Source organism: Limanda limanda, chromosome 14, assembly GCF_963576545.1.
Source record: "Limanda limanda chromosome 14, fLimLim1.1, whole genome shotgun sequence".
NCBI lineage: Eukaryota > Metazoa > Chordata > Actinopteri > Pleuronectiformes > Pleuronectidae > Limanda > Limanda limanda.
The window spans coordinates 1,539,307-1,556,167 of NC_083649.1; the positions used below are offsets into that span (position 1 = coordinate 1,539,307).

General features: G+C 46.2%; 1 pseudogene; it reads right to left on the reverse strand.

Annotated features, from left to right (window-relative positions):
• The window catches only part of LOC133019726 (glutamate receptor 1-like), a 37,463-nt pseudogene extending 20,984 nt beyond the window's left edge, over nt 1-16,479 (reverse strand).
• Between the last annotated feature and the right edge of the window lie 382 nt (nt 16,480-16,861).

The window sequence follows — 16,861 nt, forward strand, 5'->3', positions numbered from 1 at the left end:
CACACACACACACACACACACACACAAAGAGACTCACACACACACACACACACACACACACACACACACACACAAACACAGCATGTTCAAACGACAAGTCAGCAAAATTCAGATAGACTTCAAAGACCAGTGAGGCACATGTAGAAAAAGAGACTTCAAAGATAATCTCTCTCTCTCTCTCTCTCTCTCTCTCTCTCTCTCTCTCTCTCTCTCTCTCTCTCTCTCTCACACACACACACACACACACACACACACACAAAGTTGAAAGAACTTTACTATAAATACACACACCAGCAGTTGGTGCGGTGACAGAATCCTCGTGAGACTCACGCTGATGAACAGACTGTTCATCTACATTAACTCTGGAATCACATAGACATATTTTTTATGAATGAACAATTAAACTTTAATAATAAATATTCTGGATCTGGAGCGATGACAAGCAGAAGGAGAACCTGTGAAGCTGCAGTCGACTGATGGACTGAAACCAGCTCGACCAGTAAATCACTCGCTGGTCCCACTTTGATCTGAAGTGTTCGTTACTGAACGTCCACGTGCAGATATTTAAATATGAACATTAATAAATGTCTTCTAAGGACCTGCTCCAATCACCAGAATTAGTTCTGACGGATCGTTGATGTTTATCAGATGCATATGAACGTTTATGGTTCTGGACTCAGGGATCAGAACCCACGGCTCAGTGATGTTGAATTCAGCTTCTAACTCTGGTTCTCATCACGTGTCATTTAAAAACAAAGAATTCTAAAATGTGAGGTGCATTGAAATCTGTAACATGTTTCTGATTAAATTTGAGATGAAATGCTCCACATCAGATCCGTGGACTCAGAGCAGTGGAGGCGGAGCTACATGGACATGGTACTTGTGTCCATGTAGAGATTAGTTCCCTCGATGCAGAGCCGAGACTCTCAGGGAACTTTGCTGCTGTTTGATCGTCCGATGGGAAACTGCTCATTAGCCTCCGCACAGTGACAGTGTTTACAGCTGCAGTGACGCACAACCACACACACTGAGCAACACACACTGAGCAACACACACGGAGCAACACAAAGTCAAGTGTTAATGATAACGTATAACATTCAATTAGAGCGAGAGCGAGAGAGAGAGGAGATGAAAGATAAAAACAGGAAGGTACGCCAGAGAGAGAGAGGGGCGAGAGAATAAGAGAGAGAGAGGGACACGTTTTATAAATATAGACACTAATCTGCTCATCGGATTTACATAAACATCCTTTATGAGAGGAGAGGAGAGGAGAGGAGAGGAGAGGAGAGGAGAGGAGAGGAGAGGAGAGGAGAGGAGAGGAGAGGAGAGGAGAGGAGAGGAGAGGAGAGGAGAGGAGAGGAGAGGAGGACTAAAGAAGAAGGAGGAGGAGAGGAAAAGAAAGGAAAGAAGGGAGGAGGAGGAACATGAGAGACCAATAGAGACCAGTATTGTCCCTTCAGGTTGAGTTGCAATAACTTTAGTGATGGTCAATTTTAATATTGCGCCACCTGCAGGTCAATCCACTACTTTGGTTTGAGATTAAACAACTAAAAAAATGAATCCAACTTTCCCACTGGTTCCTCCGGCGATTTACACTCCCACCATTTCCAAAAAGTTCCTAACTCACAAGAAAGGTTTAATCGTTATAAAAAATATTTGATTTTTGTTTTGATTACTATTCTCTGAATCCAAATTAACTCGACCTCCTGAGTGAGATCAACTTTTAAACAAACTCTATTTCCAGTCTCGCAAACTGCAAATTCAAAATGCAGTGTCTCTGGAGAGCAGCTTTCACAGGAGAACACTGATGATGCTCCAGAACCTGCATCTGTCCTGGCGCCTGGTTCAACATCCACTCACTGACACACTGAATTTTTGACTTTTTAACATGTCTATTCAGTTTGATTAACCTTGAGTTAACCCAAACACCTCACATGTCCTCAATCATCGGATCTGATAAACTGTGTTTGACTACGTTCTCGCAGAGCTCGGCTTCAAACCCATTTCATCATTGACAGTGTTTTCTCTCCTGAAGCCAATTAGCTGCGTCCCCATTGGACCAAAGGACTCGTCTCATCCATGTGCTCGATCGTTTCACTTGTCTTCGCTCCTCGTTAGGATTCGTTGTTTACTTCACTTCAGAGACACTTTGAATTGAGTCGAGTCGATTTATTACGAGTCAAACTCATAAAAACTCAAGAGGTGAAATCAAGACAAACGTAAAAACATCTCTCGTGTCGAGTTACGCAAAAAAAACACACAACTGTGATCGTTTTCCTCCTGTTTCTTCAACCTGAAGAAAAGAAGAAAAAAGACAAACTGTCCGTCTCCGAACCGTCTCGCTCTTCACACAGCTGGTAACGAGTGTGTTGGAGCGCGGATAACAGTGTGTGTGTGTGTGTGTGTGTGTGTGTGTGTGTGTGTGTGTTCGTGTGTTAGCGAGACATTAGCCTAGCGACGCGGCAGCAGCAACCACACACTGAATCCGTTTCATGTTCAATTACACAGGATCTCTGTTCATGCGAGTCGATGCTCCCTGGTTTATTTCCTCAGCAGCTGCTGTCTGTGTCGTCCACTGATTCATTTCTATTAATGCAAAGGTTCACTGAGCCACAACCTGGATAAACGCCTTGCTCAGAGGCACTTGTGTAGAACAGAGAGAAGTAGAAGCTCCCTCGCTTCTCTGGACAGTTTAATGAACGGAGGAGAAGAAGAGAGGAAGAAGAGTAAGAAAACCATAACATTTATATTTACTCAAAATCACAACGTATCCAAATAACCACACACAGCTATTATAGCTATGAACAGGAGGAGGAGGAGTCTGAGGAGTCTGTATCCATGGCAACGAGACAGAGCGATAATTATGGGATGAGTCAGCATCGATAACTTCTTTATCTGAGTGTGTGTTTGTGTGTGTTTGTTGAATAATAAAGGGCAGAGCAGACTTGTAAGTTTGTTATGTAATAAATTGTCATCTGTTAGCAGTGTCAATACACACACACACACACACACACACACACACACACACACACACACACACACACACACACACACACACACACACACACACACACACACAAACACACACTAAAAGGCTTTGGGGAGTCTGCTGCAACCAGACAGAAATCCAAGCCTCACCGCTGAGGAGAGGAGGAGAGGAGGAGAGGAGGAGAGGAGGAGAGGAGGAGAGGAGGAGAGGAGGAGAGGAGGAGAGGAGAGGAGGAGAGGAGGGGAGAGGAGGAGGAGAGGAGGTGAGGAGGAGAGGAAGAGAGGAGGAGAGGAGGAGAGGAGGAGAAGAAGAGAAGAGGAGAGGAGGAGGAGAGGAGGAGAGGAGCAGAGGAGAGGAGGAGAAGAGGAGAGGAGGAGAGGAGGAGAGGAGGAGAAGAGGAGAGGAGGAGAAGAGGAGGTGAGGAGGTGAGGAGGAGAGGAGGAGAGGAGGAGAGGAGGAGAGGAGGAGAGGAGGAGAGGAGGGGAGAGGAGGTGAGGAGGAGAGGAAGAGAGGAGGAGAGGAGGAGAGGAGGAGGAGAGGAGGAGAGGAGTAGAGGAGGAGGAGAGGAGGAGAGGAGGAGAGGAGGAGAGGAGAGGAGAGGAGAGGAAGAGGAGAGGAGGAGAGGAGGAGAGGAGGAGAAGAGGAGAGGAGGAGAAGAGGAGGTGAGGAGGTGAGGAGGAGAGGAGGAGAGGAGGAGAGGAGGAGAGGAGGAGAGGAGGAGAGGAGGAGAGGAGGGGAGAGGAGGTGAGGAGGAGAGGAAGAGAGGAGGAGAGGAGGAGAGGAGGAGAGGAGGAGAGGAGTAGAGGAGGAGGAGAGGAGGAGAGGAGGAGAGGAGGAGAGGAGGAGAGGAGGAGAGGAGAGGAGAGGAGAGGAGAGGAGAGGAGAGGAGAGGAGAGGAGAGGAGAGGAGAGGAAGAGGAGAGGAGGAGAGGAGGAGAGGAGAGGAGAGGAGAGGAGGAGAAACTGAATAAATCAAAATGTTCTTCCTGTTTCTGATTCCTCTCTTCATCTCCTCCACTCTCTCCCTCTCATCTTCTCCTCTTCACCTCCTCCACTCTCTCCCTCTCATCTTCTCCTCTTCACCTCCTCCACTCTCTCCCTCTCATCTTCTCCTCTTCACCTCCTCCACTCTCTCCCTCTCATCTTCTCCTCTTCACCTCCTCCACTCTCTCCCTCTCATCTTCTCCTCTTCACCTCCTCCACTCTCTCCCTCTCATCTTCTCCTCTTCACCTCCTCCCTCTCTCCCTCTCAATCCTCCTCTTCACCTCCTCCACTCTCTCCCTCTCATCCTCCTGACTTGTCGCCAGCTTCCTGCTCGTTTCCTGGTCTCAGATCTTGAGTTTCAGCTCAGAGTATCGAGCGACTTCTAGTGTTTCCATTAAATATCTTCCTTCACATCCTGCTTCTTATATTTCCTCCGTTACACATTGACCGTCTCCTGGTTTCCTCCACAACTCAGACAAACTGATTCCATCTCCTAACATTTTCAGAAAGTTGTTGTTTCGTATAAAATCAAAGTAAAATCCAAGCACACGTAGCATCACCTTCTCTTCTCTTATCTCTGAGAGTGTTTCTACGTTTCAAGCTCCTGGTTCCTGGAAACCTTCACAGCAAACATCTCCTCCACAGATGTTCAGGATCAGGAACATTAGACAGACGGCACCATAGATATATATAAAGACTAGATGTCTCGTTCGACGGAGCCGGACGTCACCACATGGCGGCCATCTTGCTAGGGGGCAGCTCGCTCACCCATAACATTGTGTTGGTAAATAACCATAACTTGCTCAATTTTCAACTGATTTTGAAACGGTTTGGTTTGTTATAAACGTCAGAGATGTAGATATGACACTGCATTCTTATGAATAATTATGTTATTTTCTAAAAAATTTAATAATTTATGCAGTGTCATAACTACATCTCTGACGTTTGTAAAAAAACAGATCGTTTCAAAATCGGTTGAAAATTGAGCAAGTTATGGTTATTTACCAACACAATGTTATGGGTGAGAGAGCAACCTCTGGCAAGATGGCCGCCATGTGGGGACGTCCGGCTCCGTATATCTATGGACGGCACGGCCGAGGAAGACGGTTACGATCTATTACACCAGATAGACACCAAGGCTTCCTGGGAAGATGTAAGAAGCAACAAGATCAGACCGAGTCAGCCACCGACCGACATCAGGTCACAGGTCACAGGTCACAGGTCAGAGACTCACAGGGTGAACGTGTTTGATTGACAGCAGCAGAAGACGGAGACCTGGGTCTGAGACCTTCCTGACAAACACCATCAACATGTTCAGAGACTCGTTTGACTTGGCCCTCTTCTTTGCATCTGTTACACAAAGACTTCTTCCTCTGAAGGTGACGGGTCAGAAGCTGCTGAGTCCTCACCTGAGTCGGAGCTGTACATGTAGACGAAGCGGCTCCAGTCCAGCTGCTCCAGCAGAGCCATGAGCGGCTCCTGCAGCTGGGGACGCAGCTGCAGGACGAACTGGTTGTTGGTCTGGACCGGGAACGAGGGCGTGACGAAGCAGACGTGCAGCGAGCCGCAGAAGGACATCAGCATGTTGACCGTCTTCCGGTCGTACAGACCCATGATGGCGTACACGCCCTTGGAGAACTGGGAGCAGACTGGGACAGGCGGAGAAACAGAGGGAGGAGAGAGAGAAGGTTATTGGAACAGAAGATTCATCTTTACAACAGTTTGTTAATGAATCATCTGATCGAGAGGACGGACAAGTCGCCAGAGCAAAAGTTCTCCAACGTCTTGTTTTGTCCAAACCCCAAAGATTCTGATACAAAAAAGTAAAATGGAGAAAAGTCCTTTGGTAAGAATCTGAAACCAGGAAATGTTTGACAAATTTGGCTTCAAATATCAAATGAAAAATGAAAAAAACTGATGTAAATCATCTCCTCTATAAATGGATAAATGAATAAAAATTTGTTAAACCACGAAATGTCAATAAAGACGACAACACGACTATCTTGCAGTCAGAGTCTGTGGAGCAGTGGTATCGAGGTCCCGCCCATACACGTTCTCGACCAATCCTGAGTCAGGGTCCGCCTGTTTTTATATCATCAAATAACTGATTCAAACCAAACTGATCAGAAACTTGAACAAACATCAGAGAGAAGAACGACCGGTAACGACAGAAACCAAGTTTACAAACATTTATTTAACGTCTACTTAGATGTTTTAGGATGATCCATGTCCCATCTGCTAACATGGAGGAGGAGGGTTGTTGACCTGTTCTGACACCAGGGGGCGATCCGGATGGTTCAGCTTTACTATTTGAAGCTGTCAAGCCGTCGAATGGGTCAATTGACATTTTATTTATTATCATGTTGTCTTTAGTTTTTATTAGTTAGTCACTCAAAGCAACATTTTATAAATCGTGTATTTGAAACTCTGTGAGTCGTGTTTTGTTTTTCTTCTTCGTGAGAAATCGCAGTTCACTGTCGTCAGCATCTTCAGTGACCCGCGAGTTCGATTCCTTCCTCCAAACCAAACGTCCTTCGGGAGAGAAACAAAAGTGAAATCTCTATTTGTGTCGTTTTTATCCTCCCTGTCTCTCTCTCTCTTTCACTGTTCATCCCTCCATCCTCTTCCACCTCGTCTTCCACCTTCTGTCCTTCATCCCTCTGTTTTCACTGAGGTCCTCTGTCTTGTTTTCAAGCTCCACTTGTTTTTGATTGGCTCTGAGCTCCAGGTCACCGAACAAACCAGAAGTCGAATAAATCAAGTCCAGAATCTGATTTTCTCCCCAAAATACGTCATTACTTTTTTCCGCTGAAAGCAACAAAATGTAGAATCTCCGTGTGGTGAAGTTTTCTTATCTCGTGGTCGACAGGAAGACGTCCTGCTGCTGTGTGGCTGATGAAGTGCAGCTTCCTGTTTCTCACAAAGGCTTCAACGCCGTAAATCCCTGAACACACAATGACTTTAATCAAATGACTCCGTGCCGAGCGCTCTCACAGTCGGGGATTAAGTCTTAAGACAAAATGATTCTCGCTGCTCAGGCGCCTCCGGTCCTCCTGTAAATCACCGTCTGATTCTCTGCTCCTCTGAGCCAACAGGGATTTAAACTGAATAAAAACATGTCCGCTTGTCGGTGGCTTCAACCGGGAAATCATGGTTTGGACAAAACAGACGACGGACAGAATCTGAATGTGATTGGCCGAGACACCTGTCAATCACTCACATGCTCCTTTGAACTGCGACTGAGTCTCGTTTCTCTGACGTGAAAACTCCCAAAGTGAAGTGAAGTGTCTTGATCGCCCCCTGGAGGCTGGGTGCAGCACAGGTCATGACCCCGTCCCCTCCATGTTAGCAGATGAGACATGAGCTGTCATATTGCTGTTGCCTAGCAACAGAGTTGAACTTGGACATATTTGTGTAACAATAGCTGTTTGGTTGAGTTGATGCCTGAAACTCAAGCATCTCTCATTACTCTTTAAAACAGGATTTGTTAGTAAAGTGAAATGAATCCTGGGAAGCGTCGGGTCGGGTGGAGAACTTTGAATAAGTTCAGACGCCAAGTGAAACAGACGTCAGGCTTCACTTCTCACGTCTACGTGTGTCTGCTACAAACATGAAGCTATGGAGGGAAGTTTACAGCAGCGAGGAGCTGTGGATGTGTCAGCGCCCCCTGGGGCCCGTTTCCTGTAACCAGCAGCTCAACATGATGTCGTGATGCTCTCTCCTCCAGGACTTCTCGCCACCACCTTCGTCTTCGCCAGCGGGTTTAACCGATGAAGGTGGCGGTGTGCGGCGGTCGCTCACTGTCAGAATAAAAAGTCACAGGGACGAAGTTGAAAATTCCAGAAAGCTTTCTGATTGGACACAGAATGAGGAAACGTCCCTGAGTGGATGAGTCAGGTCGAGAAAAGACCAGGATGTTGAGGAAATAACAGTTAATTCTCGTCCTGTAAATTAATTTTTACTTAATTGCGACTTGATGATTTGACTTCAAACAGCTGTCACAAACAAATAATGATATAAGATGAAGAAGTCAAATAGAAAACAAACTAAATGGAACCATTTGTTCAGGCCGGTGAAACTCTCACGTGGATGAATCTCAATGAGACACATGTTTATTCTGCGTGTCCTGGTTGCAGCTGCAGATCCCTGTGGCTAACTAGCATGCTAACAACAAGCCGCTCCCCTGAGCAGGCCGGCACTGGAAATAACCGCTCCCTCTGGGGCCGTGCTATCATGCTAACAATAGACGTTTGCCCTCAGGCGGACGCCATCATGCTAACGAGGTATCTGTCTCCTAGCGTTAGCGCTGCTGTCCCACTGGGACGTCAGGACGAATCAAAGACGTTTGGACGACAGACGCTTTGAGCTCAAGACTCTTTGTAGTTATTTGTGTTTGGGTGGAGATCAGACGAGCGACACCCGATGATCCGAGGAAGTGATTTCTAATTGAAGTTATTAACACGTGAGCCGACGTCCGTCTGTGACCAGTGAGCTGCTCTGGTTCCACTTCACACTCGTCTCCGTCCGGTTGGAGCCGGTTTCTTCTCTTTCTGATCGATCTGAGTGAAAAGGCTTTTACGGCTCAAACACATTTTAAGGTTTTAATCAAAGTTCCAAACTTTAAAACCCTGTAAACCTGAGGACTGGCCTGTGTAAAGAAGATACAATAAAAGACTGTTAATACAAATTATTGATTTGACTAAATAAAGCTAAAGTTAGACATAAATACAAATTAATAAACTACAGCTTCATCGAACATGATTCACGTTTAGTAATTTGATGATATAAAAACCGTCACTGACTCAGGATTGGTTGAGAGGGGGTGTGAGTGCGACCTCAGAAGGGGAGGAGCCTCGATATCACAACACATTCTGTCTCCAGATGAGAAATACTTATCTTCTAAAACATCTACATGAACTGAGCGACCTTGACCTTTGTCCTTCAACCACCAAGATCTCCACCTGCATCTTGTGATTTATCAGCAGCTCCTTCTCGTCCTCACACTGAACTTGATCCGTAGCTCTGGATCGACTGATCGTGTCTCGTTTTTCTTCTTAAAGATGATAGATGGATTTTAAATGAAACCTTCAGCCTCTCAAGGATCTTTATGAATCAATGAACCCTCAGCACTGATGTGTGGTGACCTCGTCTCGTTGCCACTCAGCCTCCTCCGCTCCGACATCTCGCTGCTCCCCACCGGAGGCTTTTAGACAGAGCTTTATTTAAACACAGCCCAGAGACGAGGACAGGCGCCGGGGGTTCCACAGCTGAGACCACATCCGTCCATCTGTCCGCTCCACAGCACATGTCTGTCTGAGCTCTGGGAACGGAGGAGAGGACGGGAGGGATTCAGGGAATCAGCGGGTAATCACCAGGACGTCTCATAATCCTCCATCGCCTCCGTCCACCAGGACCCGTGGCGCTTTGCGGTGGAGACACGCCTCCGATGATCAGGTCACTGTCTCACTCTGTCGCTCAGTGTTCCCGTCACTTTGCCAACACTTCCTCAGAATGACGTCCGGTCAGAAGCAGAATGAGCTGCAGCTCGACAGTGACGCTTGCACTCGCTGTTTGTTTCATGTGAAGCGACGGACGCTGAAGATTCAGCCTGAAGCCTGTGATCGCTGACAGCCACAGGTCAGAGGTCACAGACGATACAGTGAAGAGGGCGGAGCCTCTGGTTCCTCAGACATTTCCATCTGGGTCGTCTTGATGACCTCGTTATGGACCATCTCTCTATAAGAAGTGTGATGTCACAGTGGTGTCCAGACCTTCTACGGAGTCTGTGTTGGTTCTGTGAAGCAGCAGGTGAGGGGCGGAGCCTGTAGAGCAGCAGGGGCGGAGTCTGTAGAGCAGCAGGAGGCGGGACATGACGTATAAACTCTGCTGTGGACAGATCAGTGTTGTTGTTTCCAGCTCCTCCACACGGCATCGGCCTCATCACCAGAAGATCTGGAATCTCCTCGTGTTTCCAAGTGGACGTCTTCGTCTTCTTCATCCTGAGATCTTTGTGTTCTTCAGGTTTCACGTCACGTGTTAGAAACCTCGTCCACACGTCCACAGATAACAACAAACACAAAATCTACCTCGACTTTCAGGACAGAGAACGACTCCGATGTTTTATTTCCAGGTGCTCAGATCCCGGCTCCAGAGAGTTGAGTGGCAGCGAGTCTGAACCTGAGGCTATAATTAATGTGTTTAGTAGAGATGCTGAATAATAGATTAAATGGCTGCTTTCCTCAGGGTGATGCACCGTTCACACACACACACGCAGACACACACGCACAAGCAGACACGCACAAGCAGACACGCACACGCAGACACACACACCAATCTGCAGCACACATTCACATGGTGTTTAAAGTCATTGATGCAATTGCTGCTCCCAGGCAGCATCGCATAATCTCCTGCTGAGAATTGCAGCTCTGACACACACACACACACACAGACACAGACACACACACACAGACACACACACACACACACACACACACACACACACACACACACAGAAGCTTCCCCATCAGTTGCAGATATAAATCCCATCTGTCTGAACGTTGTCTCAGTTGCCTCCGTGTCTACATTGACACTCCACTCGTCCACAGAGATTAACACACAATTCACTCCAGAGTCGACAAATCAGCCGCACAAACCACCCAGCATTTATGTTACAGCAGGAGAAGAAGAGCGAGTGAAGCACGAGGCGTGAACACCAGCAGCTTTAACGGATTTCAGGAGGCGACTTCCTCCTGAAATCCTTCCTTCTCTTTCCTCTCTCTCCGTTTATCTGATCTTGCTCCTGTTTGTCCGACATGAAACGGAGAGATTAGGATTATTAATTGCCAATAATCCCCTTTTCTCTGCTGCTGGTATCTGAACACCGACTCTCCCTCCTTCTCATTATCCAGTACATTATGTTTCTGAAGATAAACGTCTTTCCAGGCCAACATTTTTTTTAAAGGCTGCACTTTATCCTCAATTCACATTTCAGCCGTTCAACTGAGCGTGAAACTACGAGTGAGTCCTCAAGGGCGAAATGTCACCAGAGCCCCACCAGCTCTCTCTCGCCCTCCCTCGCTCTCTTCTCTTTCTCCCGCCGCAATCTCTCCAACACTTTATTTTTTATTTTCTACACCAATAAACAATAAATAACACAAACTACAGGGAGCGGGGGGGTCGTATCCATTCCTGCTGTGGCCTCAGTCTGTCCCCTCCTGATAAGGGAAGTCCTGGCAGAGAGACAGAGGAGAAACACCATTTAATTTACCCTCCCTCCTCCTCCTCCTCCTCCTCCTCCTCCTCCTCCTCCTCCTCCCTCCTCCTCCTCCTCCTCCTCCTCCTCTCGTGCAGCTGCTGCTCAGCGGTCACACTTTGATGAAGATGTAGATGTAGTTTTACAAATCTCACCCGTCTTCATTTTTAATCCTCGGCTGTTTTCACTTCGTTATCTTTCAGTTTCTCACAGAACACGTTTTATTTTCTACACACGAGCTCGTCCACAGAAAACACAGGAAATGAAAACACGTGTGGTCTGTTACGACTCTACGATCTCCTGATATCATATAACAAATATATAATGTTTCCATATGTCCTCATCATTTCTGTGTTTTATCACAGACGTAGTTTCTTATCGTCTTGTCTGATTCAATTTCCTTCTTTAAACTGGTTCCTTCCAGTCGACGGCAAAGTTTCCTAAATGAATCAAATGATACAACCTGATTTGTATTGTGTCTGTGTTGTGTGTGTGTGTGTGTGTCTGTGTTGTATGTGTGTGTGTGTGTGTGTGTGGTGTGTGTCTGTGTGTGTGTGTGTGTGTGTGAAGCTGTCAGCAGAGCCTGACTCTGTGTTAACATGAGGTGACTCAGGTTAGAGCTCCATTCAAATCCCTCTTACATGCTCTTTTAGCAGGAGATGCTCGCTCGCCCTCTCTCTCTCTCTCTGTCTGTCTCTCTCTCTACCTCTCTCTCACTCTCTCTCTCTCTCTCTCCCTCTCTCTCTCTTCCTTTCAGTCGCCTCCATTCGTTTCAGTCTGATTCTCTGGCGTGAATGCGACATCGTGTCGTTTTGCCAAAGCGCCCGACTCCATTTGGGTTCCTTCACAATAGGATCTGTTTATTATTGCAGTGACAACAACCCCCCCACCCCCCCACCCCCCCTCCTCTCCCCCGGTGGTCTGCAGCAGCGCCGTCACTTTCTCTCGCTTTCTATTTAAAATTCACACAAAGACGGATTTGAATGAATGTAAAAATTCAAACTGTAACAAAATGTTCAAATTGAAAATGTCACATTGACATGAGACGTGTGCTCTTGTCTCCGTGTTTATTTTCTTCAGCGTCATATTCATGTTTCCTGTGTTTCCTGTAAAAGTTCTGCAAAGTTCAAAAGTTCAAAGTCTGAAGATCAGATCTGTTTCCTCATCATTGTGACCTCATTTACACACTGAGCAGCTCGCTGGCCACGCCCCCTATCTGTCTTTATCTTCTCAGCGGCTGGAAAGAGGAGCTGCAGCGATGGAGCATGAAAACATTCACTTCACATTGAACTGGATCTGAACTGTAACGGAAAACAGATCAACAGCCGCGCTGGCAGTGAATCTGCATAAAAACATTCACATCATGTTTGTGTGGTTTGCAAAAATATAAAGAGTCAAAGTCGAAGGAAGGAAAACGAAACATCGGACGCATGAAATGTTGCAAATGAGATTAAATCTCAGAGAAGACGTAAGAAAAGTGGAACAGCTGATAAATACTGTCTCTCTACCTCTCTCTCTCTCTCTCTCTCTCTCTCTCTCTCTCTCTCTCTCTCTCTCTCTCTCTCTCTCTCTCTACCTCTCTCTCTCTCTCTCTCTCTCTACCCCCCCTCTACCTCTCCCTCCCTATCAACACAGATGTCTCTGAACGAACACACTCGTCTCCGAGCAGCTGATCGGACTCTTCAGCTCTTTTGTCAGGAATTGGTTTCAGTGATGAAGACGAACTCGACTGAGGAGGAAGATTCAATTCATTAAACCTTTTTAAGGATCATTCTGCGTCTCGGTGTAATTCACTCTGACTTCAGACGGACACATTGAAACATTTCTCTTGAGTCACAGATGAGTTTCTGCAGCACAGAGACGGGTTTCAAACATCCTGTCTCACCTTGCTTCATTTGAAACCTCACAGAATGTTATTAAATATTAATTTCACCATCAGACCAAACAGCAGGAGGAACTGACCAACCACATCAATCACAATTATTTCCCCTTTTCTCCCAAATGAGATGTGTTTTCATTGCGTCTGAGTCATAGTGCCACCTAGTGGACACAGAAAACAACCGACGTTTTATGTTCTCCTCCAATCAGGAGCTCAGGGGCGTAGTCTTCATATTGTTCTGATAATCATCTGTTGACGTGAAGATTTACTGTTTCATATTCTACTAATAAGAGAATTGAGATAAAAGTGTTAATGAGTTGAATTAGTTGTTAAATTCCAGATGATTTCATTCAGAAAAACTTCAGTTTAAAAAGTATTTTTAGATATAAATGAAAATCTGAGAAATTCAAACATTCCAGAGACAGTGGTGGTGGTGGGGGGGGGGCCTTCAGTCCTTAAAGCCCAGTTTAATAACGCAGTGCAGATTTGAACGCAGGTGTAATGAGGGTGGCAGGTAACTGTGGTCGTTTTGTACAGAAGGAAACAAGGTCAGCGTTTTGTCCCCCCCCCCCCCCCCCCACTCCCTGGAGCCAGAGGTTCCTGCTGCTGTCGGCTCTTTACAGATTCTATTCTCTCCCTTAATCCCAACTCTGCTCAGTGAAGTCCACGGTGCACTGAGCCGTGATGGGAGCGTCCACACACACCTGCAGGACGCTCACACAGGAAGAGGAGCATCATCATCATCATCATCATCATCATCATCATCATCATCATCATCATCATCATCATCATCATCATCATCATCATCATCATCATCATCATCATCATCATCATCATCATCATCATCATCATCATCATCATCATCATCATCATCATCATCATCATCATCATCTTCTTACACTGACGTCTCTTCCAATAACCACACGACCAAAACACGAGTTCACCACCGACTGAAGATAACAACATCGTGAACAACAACAAAGAAACTGACGATAAATCACAACTTCCTGTTTGCAAATCACAGAAAACATTGTTTCATCACCAAACCAGCCGACACCTGCAGGTTCAGGTTCATATTGAGACTTCAGATTCAGAGTGTGTGTGTGTTATCGGTCGGTGGACTCACAGGCGTAGGTCATAGCGAAGCTGCTGCCCGTGTCCACCATGTCCACCTGAGGCACCAGCTTGGGGACGTCCTGCTGCTGAGCCAGCGCGAAGCGAAACACCTCGTACTCATGGGAGCCGGGGGGGAACAGGCCGCCTGAAAACACAGAAGAAGAAAACACAGCAGATGAAGAGAAAGAAGAGGATTCTCAAGGTCAGAGGTCAGGGTTCGATTCTGATCTTCTACTCAAACCAGGACTCAAGTCTTTGATACTTTCAGTTCCACAGTTTTCATTTTCTCATCCAGCATCAATGTGGTTGAATGTCAGATTTCTGAGGGTCCATCGCTGCAGCTCCTCTCTTCAGCCTCTGTCTCAAACACCTGGTTTTAGCTCCTGTCTCTTTAAGACCACCCCCCCCTCATGTAAAGCACAGTCTGCTCTGATTGGCCAGCTATATAGAAACATAGTACTGTAATTTGAATAGTTGGGCTGTTTGGAGTTAAGTAGGTTTTTCTATATTTTCCGGGCAAACAGCAAACACTATAATAAGTGGGTGTTATAAGGATATTATTGGATATTATATGATTCATTCACCGGCTGTTTGAAGTGTTGAATCCTGACAGACGTTCTCATGACTCAGTTTACAAATCCACAGGTGAACGAGCTGCAGGTGAGTTTCCAGCCGACAGGAAACTGCAGCAGAATGTCGTCTCTGTCTCTTCAGCATCAGAGATCAGAACATATAATGTTTACTTCTCAATCACAGTGAATATTACTACAAGATGAAAGTGGTGGAAGAACACTAACCCTACTCTGACAGGTCAAACGTAGGCAACATTTGATTAAACTACAAGTATTTCAGAAGAGCTCGTCCTGCAGGAGACGTTCAGCTGCTCCGGTGTGTTCTCTCGTCTCTCTGCTGTGAAGGAGGGATTTCATTTCCTGTTGTGTTGCTGCAAGAGGACGAAGCCGAGGAGGAGCGATGCTGCAGCAGGAGAACTATCTCCATCATCTGGAGAAATATCTCCGAAAGGTTCAAAGTCATGTTTAGAGGCTGCACCAGTCTCCAGATCCTGCAGCTTCCCAGAGGAAACATTACAGGAGTCGTAAGAACCAGGAGACACTACCGGGGTTTCACCAGAGGAGAGACAGAGCAGGAAACACTCAGCTCCTCCATCTGCAGCTGAGACGCTGATTCATCGTTTCACTCCAAACAAACAAGTGGCTCCAGCTCCTCTCATTGGTTTCCTTTGTCCTACATGACAGTGAATCACCTCAGACTCAGAGAAACGGTGAAAACATGAAACATTTCATTGATCAGATAATAGAGAAAATAATCATTAGTTTCAGTTTCATGTGAAAATAAAGATTAAAAACGTGTAAACGAGTCAAACTGCAAATCATGTTGTTCATGTGTAGCCCAGGTAGTAACAGTAGACAAGGGAAGAACTGTACACACACACACACACACACACACACACACACACACATACAAACACACAGAAGAATCTCATGTATTAATCAGAGCAGATCTCCAGTCGCTGTCCGTGGTGCTGATTCCTATCCTGTAAATATCTGTGTACTTTCACCTGAACTCATCATCATCATCATCATCATCATAGATAATCTTCTCCTCTTGTGTCGTGAGAACATTGACGAGTGAGAGACATGTGACAGTGAAAGTCTCCACATGAATATATGAATAGTAATAAACTGTAACTCACAGAGGAACTCCTGCTACAGGCGTTAACACAACGAGAGGGAACATATCAACAAAGTGTAAATCACAACAGGAATATTCTGCCATTATCTAAGATTATTATAGAAACAAGTCGTATGATTCATCGCTGGTGATAAGAACTGAGGTATGAAAAATAACTGGTAGTCGATATATTATATGAAGAAATCAGAAATATTGGAGTTTAGAGAATCTTCATGAAACAAAACCAATCTGTGTATATGAACAATAAAAAGCGTCTATATTAGAGATATATAAATATTTTGTGCAAACTATGAGTTTAAAATGTGAAAGACACTCAATAAGAATAACAGCGGGTGTTCCAGCTTCTGTATATGTACATGCATATGAATATGAATATGAATATGAATATGAATATGAATATGAATATGAATATGAATATGAATATGAATATGAATATGAATATGAATATGAATGCATATGAGTGTGGATGCATGCAGCTCACTCACCTATGTGGATGTTACTTGGGAAACTTGTGCCGCTGCAGAGCCCGACGAGCAGCAGGAGCAGCAGGAGACGCACCGGGGACAAGACCGGGGACCGGACCGGGGACAGGACCGGGTCCAGGACCGGGTCCAGGACCGGGGACAGCACCGGGGACCGAACCGGGGACCGAACCGGGGACAGCACCGGGGAGCTCCGCTGCCGCATAGTTCCTCCTCCAGCCGCAGCACCGACAGGACACACGTAACAACCGGTGAAATCCCATCCACACCGAGACCCGGATCCACCTGAGCCCGGATCCACACCGAGACCCGGATCCACCTGAGCCCGGAGACAGACTCACATCCAGCGGCAGCCTGCGTCACTCAGTGTCCTCGCTCCGGATCAGGGTCTGTGAGGGTCCAGCATCCAGAGTTAGAAGAGCAGCAGCGACTCTGAGAGAGGGTTC